General features: G+C 46.4%; 1 non-coding gene across 1 annotated transcript; it reads left to right on the forward strand.

The window, feature by feature from the left end:
* Positions 1-3,903: 3,903 nt before the first annotated feature.
* On the forward strand, positions 3,904-4,067 carry LOC135393579 (U1 spliceosomal RNA). The gene has a single exon (XR_010422679.1). It is a non-coding gene; the product is annotated as a U1 spliceosomal RNA (small nuclear RNA).
* The last annotated feature ends 5,432 nt before the right edge of the window (positions 4,068-9,499 follow it).

Consider the following 9,499-nt stretch of genomic DNA (forward strand, 5'->3'; position numbering starts at 1 on the left):
AAGCATTCAGCCGATATAGGAAGAACGCTGTATTAGTTTCTAAAAGGTCCATTAACTTTGAATAACGTTTTCTGAAATCGTGTAGGTTGACAATGACACAAGCTGGACACGTCGTGGCACGGGCACAACATTACCCGCACGTGCAATAGTGAGTTTGAGTATAACGTACTCTATCGCCTTTGTGTACGTAAGGGGTAGCGTTGGTGGTTCTCCGCACGCGCAAGACACAAGCAGAGTTTTGTGCATTGCGCAGAACGTAAAGAGAGCTGTGCGCATTGCGCAGAACCACCACGCTACCCCTTACGTACGCAAAGGCGACAGCGTATATGTTATACTAAAACTCACTAATAGGGAGTTTTAGTACATCGTACGCTATCGCCTTTACGCACGTAAAGGGTAGCGTTGACGTTTCTGCGCACGCCCGTAACAGAAAGAGAGCTTCGCGCAGTGCGCAGAACAGCCAACGCTATCCCTTACGTACGCAATAGCGATAGCGTACCATTCGCTAAAACTCCCTAATATCTAGCTCGTAACACAAAACGTTGCTATATATATTTTGCGTGTTATATAACGGAGGATTGAAGGTGCTTGTCGGGCACATGAGAAGCCCGGCTTAAGCGCCTGGCAGCACTTGAACATGGACGAAGCCGACGATGTCGAAGGTATGTATGTATACACACACGACGAGCATGCTTTTGACGTTGGTACAGACCTCTTGACCAAGATGTTTTCTCATTGAAGTGATACCGCCCCTTTCTGTCGGCAGTCCATGCGATTCTTCGCGGTATCTCCTGCAAAGGGATGAGGTAGTTGAAGCAAAACACGCCGAGATTGGGTGCAACCGTCCTGCACAATCTTGCCGTATGTCTTTTCGACGTCGAGTTTGATCGGGGATCCTCATAAAGTTACCTTCACGATCAAAGAAAGGCATGTAGACGACACAGCCTGTTCCTGAAAAGCAGGGTAAGTTCGCCGGCTTACCGATGGCCATGCAGACATAGATCGTAACTTTGCACGTGCGTATGAGCCTGCTTGAAGCGAGGGAGAAGCACATAACAAACTCGCCATGCCATGTGTTTTAACGACGCATTCTTTCCCGTAACAACATGTGGCTGACATTGATTACCTTACAGAACTCACAAAAGAGAAAAAGAAAAAAGAAAGAAAGAAAAACAAGCACATAGCTGGTTGCATTGCTGCAAGTCAACGCCGAAAGGAAGTTCAGAAAATTGTTAAAGACAGATGTGAACAAGCTTGGGGGAAGAAGCAGCGTTAGAGCAAGAAAGCTGTATTTTCCAGGCGAGCTGTAGAGCTTGTGCGAAACAACTAAGTGTGAAATGTCAAAAGTGCGGAAAAAAAAAAGAAAAAAGAAAGATGTGTAGTCACCAGGTTTCACTGTTTCCCAGATCTGCCGCTCCTGTAGTAGTTTATAACTACACATCTTTGTAATTGAGTTAATTCTGGCTGGGGCAGTACAAATCATAGCACTGTGGCAGTCTTTGCAAACAGCAGCTCCGTAACATTGTCAGATACATTCCTTTTACACAGACAACTAAATTAATAAACATGACCTCGCGCGCGCGCGCGCTGCTCTTTCGAGAGTCACCATGCACAATATGATCGCTGTACGGTATCTTATCAAGGCGCGACTAAAAAAAAAAAAAAAAAAAGACGCCCTGAAGAGCGGTGCGGCGCAACTTGGAGGCCCGGCCCGATGCGCTTGAGTGACGTAACTAGGTCCGCGTGACGTAGCATGAGAGTGAGGGGAATTTAATAATGACAGTTGATGAAAAGGCACCCAGAAGTGGGATTCGAACTTACTCCCTCTGATTGCGTGTCAGAGATGCTACCAAATTGAAGTATGCAACTGGGCGTACTGAGGTTTGTGCTGTGTTTGTCCTTCTCTGTATAATTGCCTCATCTTCTACTACAAAAAGCGAGGAGAAGCCGCGAGGTCTGATTTCTCTCTCACACGCATAAAAAATTGTCTCGTACGGACACGACGCGGCGCTACTCGTAGGGGGCTCTCCATTTCACGAAGCGACGTCAGTAAAACTCGTGCTCCACGAAGGAGATGAGGGGTTTCTAAAGGGTGTGCACACCAAAGACCTCGGGCGGGAGCGCTATACAGGTCAGCCAGCGTCATCATTCTTGCGCAAGAGCTCGTGTAAATTGTTGCCGGATACTCCTCAGCTGAAAAACGAAAAATTTGTGGAAGAGGACCTTCGCTGCTCCTTTGAGATGACGGCCTTTCAAGACAGAGACGCAGCCCATTTCCGGTCAGACCTCAGTGTTTTTCCTGGGTTTTCCCGTTTAGGGCACATTTCGGCACGGTGGTCTACGAAGTGCTGCGCAAATACCTGCAAGAACTGTCTACTATATAGGGACGAGGTTTCCCATTTCCCATGATTCCCTTGCCTTCGGGAGACCACTGGGTTCGCAGCTTGATGTCAGTGTTTGTTGACACGTTTGGTACCTGCATTGCATTGTGCACTACGTGAGCGTAAATAGCCTGATTTCTTTTCTGAGTTTGAGTTTGATTATAGAAAAAAACCCGGAAGATATTGAATTCGTCACTGACTCTTTTTTTTTCTTTTAATTTCGACGAGACTAAATGGCTACCTGCGAAACGGCCATTAATTTGCTACAGCCACTTTGCTGGCGGTGCACCGCCCATGGTTCCTGCATCATCGTCGTAGTGCACCGACCATTTCACCACCGTCATATAGCGCAAGGCAGCTGCGATTGCCAGCAACCAGAACTTCTATACTGTCAATGGTGAACTTTTTAGATATTTGTGGTATGACGTCCATGTACTGTACTGTGTATTTCCTTATTTGAGAATGTTTGTATGCTATACCTTTATCGCCCGCACATAGTATATTGGTTGAGGAAGAACTGCACTACAGAACCGCATAATATCAAAGATTGAATTCGTGTATTCACCCGATATTTCTGCGTAGAATCTTGGTCATGGTCGGATAAGCGATTAACGAGACGGATGTACATGGGAAGGGAATTGTTTCCGAGCAAAATGGTCATAAAGCGATGATGTTAGGTTATTGTGAGCTAGCTCACCGTAGATAGATTAACGACCATTTTACGAGGTTCGACTGCACGAACAATCCGTTCGCACAACTAAAGCACACATTTATTCACAACTGTCACACACACACAGGTAGAATTTCTCTCTCTATCTCTCTCTCTCTGAGGCACGGGGGAGATGATGGTGGTACAGGAGGGGGAGGTGTGTGTGCAGTCCCTCTTGCTCTGAGGTTTGAGGGGGGGGGGGAGATATATTCATTTTGGCAGGAAAACCAGTCAGTCCGAAAGAACTACCCATGACTGAAAACGTGCGAGCATCCTTCAGTAGCCTTCATTGGGATGCTCCCAGTACCACGTTAACGCCCAGGATGATTGGCGCCCCAGTGCTCATGACACTGAAACTCTTGTCGCCCTTCAAATCCGCGTACGTGGCAGAGGGGAGCTGGTCCTACATATTTCAGAGAAGGGCCCCTTGATAACGTCGTCCGCCCACGGGTGGGCCGTGCCTTTGATTGCGCGACCTATAAAACGGTCGTCGGGGCAGTATCCTTGCCCCGATGAATGCGGTGCTGTTGCCGGAAGTATTTTTCCTGAAATCTCAACCGATTTGAGACGACGATGATGATATGATGTCAGGTGGTCGCCTGGCATCGGGGCTGTCAGTTCATGATTACGCTGGTAAAAATCCAATAGTTTAAATAAGAAACAAAACAATCAGGACAAGGCAAATTGTCGTACGTTGCTGTTGTTAAAGCTGATGCATTGTAACTGTATGCTTTCGCCCCTGTTGCTACAGCAAACACCTCTCGCTTCGTATGCAATGCTCCTTTAGGGGTGGCCCGAGACGGAAAGAAAGGCATACTTACCTGGTGTCGGGTAGCCTGTGATCATTGAGGCAGGTTCCCCGGGAGGAGGCTAAGGCATTGCACTGCGTCTTGGTTGAAACCCGCCACTTCCCCAAATCGGGGTAGCTGGGACATGCAATTTTTGGTAGTGGGGGCTTGCGTACGCGCTCGCCCCCTTTGCTATCGAACTGCAAAGCAGAGTATTGTAGTATTTGGTTGTGCCTGGAGGACAAGGAAATGTCACCGTGTGTGTTCCACGGCTCCAGCACTCAGCTGGTTGAACAACGACGGTTAATACTTGAGATTTGTGTTAAACACGACTATTCCCAACCGAATCTGTTCACGACCAATACGGGTTGCACCCGATTTGCACGACATTTGCGCGTTTGACTACGGGCCGCTTGCTGGACAGAAAAAAGAAAAGACAACCACCTGTTCATTACGGCGCAGACAGAGAGCGCATGATGCACTTCGATTATTTCGATGGCAAAGCTACACACCTTGTTACAGGCAGCCTCACACTCGCTATTGCAGCCGGAAAGGAGGAAAGCGATACTCCTCTCAGGCAAGCACACGGAAAGAGCCCGTGTGCTTTCCTTCTCTCTGGCTTGTGCGGTCAACTGTTTTCCTGCAGTTGGCAATAGAAGCTGTTTTGAACGTATCCTTACAGGTCTACTTGTGTCCCGCATTTGCGAATAAGGCACATCTGCGTTCGGTGGACCAGCACGAAGACTTGGTCGCCAGTTCCCTAGCATCAGCTAGGAGAATGGTAGATGTTTCTGTAACTCATCTGGAGCATCTGGGTGGGTTTCGCAGACGGACAGAGCGCAAAGCTCGACGGACGAAAGCCATTCAAAGATAATGAGGGAGCAAGACAAGCGTGTTCAGTTCGTAATATCGGCGGCTCTTGATCTGAGGCTTTTGCTAAATGTCGCTATTTAAAGTTAGATTAGATAGAAAGATAACACGCAGGTGACGTCCGTATTCAAACAATCCTTTATCCCGTCGAAAACGTCAAAATTATTCCATACACCGAACACTTCCTTCCAGTATCGTACCTCACATACTCGAACACTGCTGAGCTACTCCATTCCTCTATGTTTGCCGCCGTACACATCAAAGATTGACGTTGACGCCAAAATAATTAACTGCTAATCACCTTCCAACAACCGACAACCAATGTTGGGCATCAAGAGAACTTGTCTCCCGGCGAGCTGTGTCTACTCTATCGCCGACGGATTAATGATTACTCAACCCTGATCGTAAGAACGGGAGTCTCCAAATCGCGCAGCATTGTCCCATTGTTATGCAGGTGAAGCCAGCTCTGTAAGGCGTGGGCTGGGTGTGCAACGCGGAGGGTATTGATCCCATATTCTAGAGCGAGCCCGCATACCGAAATGACGCGCTGCTAACGTGATTACTTGTTGTCGCTTGCGTCGATTATTATACGGTCGGCTATTTTTGTTCTGCGGTCACTGGCGGTGTGTGTGTGTGTGTTTTGCGGGAGAGAATATGTATGACAACCTCCTCCTCCTCGTACTCGTAGTCTTGGAACCAGACTTGTACACGTTACTCGAAAAAGGTACTTAGTTGATCACCGTTGCTATTACTCTGGTGGCAAACGTATTTTTTTTTTTTTTACCGTGACAAATAACTCGGCCAAAATTGTAATACAGTAACGGCTAAAAAAGTAACGCGTTACTTTGACAGTTACTATCGATAATAATAAGTCATATGGCGTGAAATTACGCATACCTTGACCCGCTTTTTGAAATTGGAGCTCGTCACCTTTGAACAGGGGGTTATATAGGTTTATCATAAAAAAAAGGAGGGAAAGGTTAGCCTGCGCTACGACGGCTTGCTATTCCCAGCAAAGAAAGAAAAAAGAAAGAAGAAGAAGAAAAACAAACAAACAAACAAACAAACAAACAAAGAAGGAAAACAACCACGAAATTGATCAGGATAGGAGGTTTTCTCTATGTGAACACATTATGCATTTAAACAGCACATGTCATCACCACCACCACCACCACCATCATCATCATCATCTATTTGTTGTTGTTTTAAACAAAATGGCGATCGAACTTTTGCGGAGCGTGTGTTTTAATAAAATGCGTAGTAGAAACGAAAAAACAACAAAAAACAATGCTCTTCTTGTAAGTGGACCCGCAAAATCATCAAGCCTTCTTCTTGCAGAAGCATCGAACAGCAACTAAGAAGAAGAAGAGGAAGGAAAAAAAAAAAGAAAGAATAAAGAGAGAGAGAGAAAGCCTCTTTTAATGAGGGACGAAACGAACCTGCTGGCACCGTAGGCTCTCCGTCCTTCTGCGAAGTAAATCAATCAAATTAAACCTCACCCCCACCACCCGGAAAAAAAAATATTACTCTACGGGGCACTTAGGAGCTACGCGTAAAATCCACTCATGTTCTCTCAAAGGAAAAAAAAAAGCTTCCATATCTCGTGTACGGTTGTCAGGCCTCATCTTTAGCCGACGTTTCTGACGATCCCGGATTATAGGACAGCGGCGGCGAATAACCCAGAAGCGGTCGCCGTGGTAACCTTGAGATGCCACTCTTAGTAAAAAACCAATCACAGTGAAGCCGGTTCCTATATATTGCCCGGTGGTCGGAATAGTGGCATATATTCCAGCGGGACAAGAGGAAAAGCTAGATGGGTTTTAATGCGCAAATGAGCAATGTCATCTCTGCTTCTCTTGCAAGAAACTTTAGTAAATGCGTCCGTGGCATCTTTTCAAGGCAGCAGTCCCGAGGAAGGGCGCTACAGGTATAATGGTAGGCACGAAACTGATATTGTAATGTAGGCCCGATCGAGAGGCACGGTCTTGTCGAATGTTTGGGATCTATATTTAACTACTCCTTTTCCTATAAAACATCTAAGGAGTACAGAGAGCCATCCAAAATATTTTCAGTTTAAGACGTCTGATGGAAGTATATGCCTCAATTTGCCGAACAGCACAAAAGGTTTTGATGCATGCAGCTTAAAAAAGAAAAAGAAAACGTAAACAAACACAGCTGCCCTCGTTCACTCTCGACTCACTCCCCGAGGTGTAACAAGGAGGAGAGGGACGACCTATGACGTCATAACGTCTGCGCAGTCAGTCGAGGTCAGCGCCTGTCTTTTTCTTTTTGCGCATTAGAGCTTTCTTCTTTTGTAGTCGGTAAAGCCGTTCCCTCGGGGAGGGGGGGGGGGCGATAGAAGACGATACTCTGAACCAATCAGCGAGCGCGGACGGTGTAGCGTCAGCGCAAGGTCACGGGCTTATACTTCTCTCCACCGCCGATGCGCATCGGGTCGCCTTTTTCCGGCGAACTTTAAATTCAATTTCTGCGATAATTATGGCTCTGTAGAGTAATTTTCTTCTCATCGTGCATTTTACTAGCCTACTTAACAGTTTTATAGAAAGAAAACAGGGAATTAAAAATGACTTCTGTGCTACTTTAATTCTGCCACTGCTGCGCTTGAATAGAAAAGGAGCTGAGTTTATACCATGGAGCCATAGAGGTTTATACGGACTGACAACAAATTACTCGTCCACTGTCTCAATTAATTTCCGTCAATCACCCTCGTGGCTAGGGCGAAGAAAAGGAAATATACTCGGCATGTTTTTGTCCGATACGGTCTGAGATAATTCCCCCTGCTCTTTAAACGCAGAAACTTCTAGGTGTACACAGTCAACTTTAGCTTCGATAACAGAATAGCAATCTTACCGCACTAACTCAGTGAAAACAGAAGGGAGGCGTGAGAACACCTTTATGTAATATACCGTACTAACTTAGAACGTCGGCTAGTTGATGATTTAGCATGATGAACAAGAAAGCAGCAGCAAAAAAGAAGGATGCAGACGTGTAGAAACAACAAGCTGAAAGTGAGAGACGACAACAACATGAGCAGTTGTCCTGTTGTTGCTTCAGCGTGTCTGCCCCTTTCGGTTTCGCTGGTGGTTTCTCCCCAAGCAGCATCTTGACCCAATATTGGCAAGACCGGCACAATATTGGGCCAAGATGCTGCTAATTGGTCCAATGGTGGCTAATGTTGGTGCAATGGTGGCTAATATTGGTCCAATCTTGGACCAATATTGGGCCGGTATTGCCAATATTGGGCCAAAATGCTGCTAATTGGTCCAATGGAGGCTAATGTTGGTGCAATGGTGGCTAATATTGGTCCGATCTTGGGCCAATCTTGGCCCCGTATTGCAAATGTTGGGCCAGATGGGTTGGATGTTGTGGCTTGGGTTGTTAAACATGTACTGTGCTGTATGTGTAGATATTGCCAATATTGGGCCAAAATGCTGCTAATTGGTCCAATGGAGGCTAATGTTGGTGCAATGGTGGCTAATATTGGTCCAATCTTGGACCAATACTGGCAATACTGGCACAATATTGGTCCAAGATTGGACCAATATTGGGCCAAGATGCTGCTAATTGGTCCAATGGTGGCTAATGTTGGTGCAATACCGGCCCAGTATTGGTCCAAACTTGGACGAATATTGGCCCGGTATTGCAAATGTTGGGCCAGATGGGTTGGATGTTCTGGCTTGGGTTGTTAAACATGTACTGTGCTGTAACATGATAACCATGCACCGTCGGTGCTTCGCCTCGCACGACTTTAGCGCGATATGTCTTATAGAAAACGCTGTAACGCCTCTTGTCCAGGCCCATGTATCTCATTACGGAAAAGTTACCTTGAGAAGTAACTTCGTTACAGTTACACACTATTGCGCTGTAAAGCAACTATGTTACAAGTACAGTTACGTTACACATAGTAACTATTAATAACTATTAACTTGTCAGTGTACTGATACCGAGTTTCTAGTTACTGTTCGGGTCCTGCAACATTGCTACTGTAACGGTACTCCTGTACTGTGATACTGTACAGGCACTGTGTACTGGTACGTATACAGAGGCCGTTCTTTGTATCCTTTACGGATTTGTTATAAAAAAGCTATGAGTGCGGCATAGATGCCGTTTTTGTAGTTGAGTTTATGACCATGCGGACATCCTCTCGAAGAGAGTACGTATTATGTATCTACAACATGGCTAACTACCTAAAATTCATTAACTCTTTGATTACGGTTTTTCTGGCAAAAGCGAGATAGCATAATGGGAGATAATCCTCACTGAATGCCATTCCGTTTTTAAATAACCCTGAAACGCGCACGTGCGTCGAAATATCCATATCCGAATTTCGCTATATGCAAATGAGCCGAAACCGAAACCGCGCCGATCGGGAGCGAAGGGAGCACTGCCAACAGCACCTAGATAGAGAAAGCCTGCGTACTCGTCAACGTGACGTAACAACTAAGCGTCAGCCAATGGTGGTGGTGGTGGTGATAGTGAAAGGGCTTGCCGTTGTCGGCCTCACATAGGTGGGCAATGTCACGACTGACACCCTGGGAGAATGTGCGTCCTGGGCCGACTTCTAAGGGAACTGTGCCGACATATGTCTGAAAGCGTCTGAGGAAAACCCAGGACGCCAGGACGCCCAGCCAATCAGGATCGTGTTTTCAACGGCGGTAGCCAATCACGAACGTGCTTTCAGCGGTCGCGGCCATGAAGACGAACCACCGTCGTCTGCGAGTAGTGATCGA

The sequence above is a fragment of the Ornithodoros turicata genome, chromosome 4 (genome assembly GCF_037126465.1).
Source record: "Ornithodoros turicata isolate Travis chromosome 4, ASM3712646v1, whole genome shotgun sequence".
NCBI lineage: Eukaryota > Metazoa > Arthropoda > Arachnida > Ixodida > Argasidae > Ornithodoros > Ornithodoros turicata.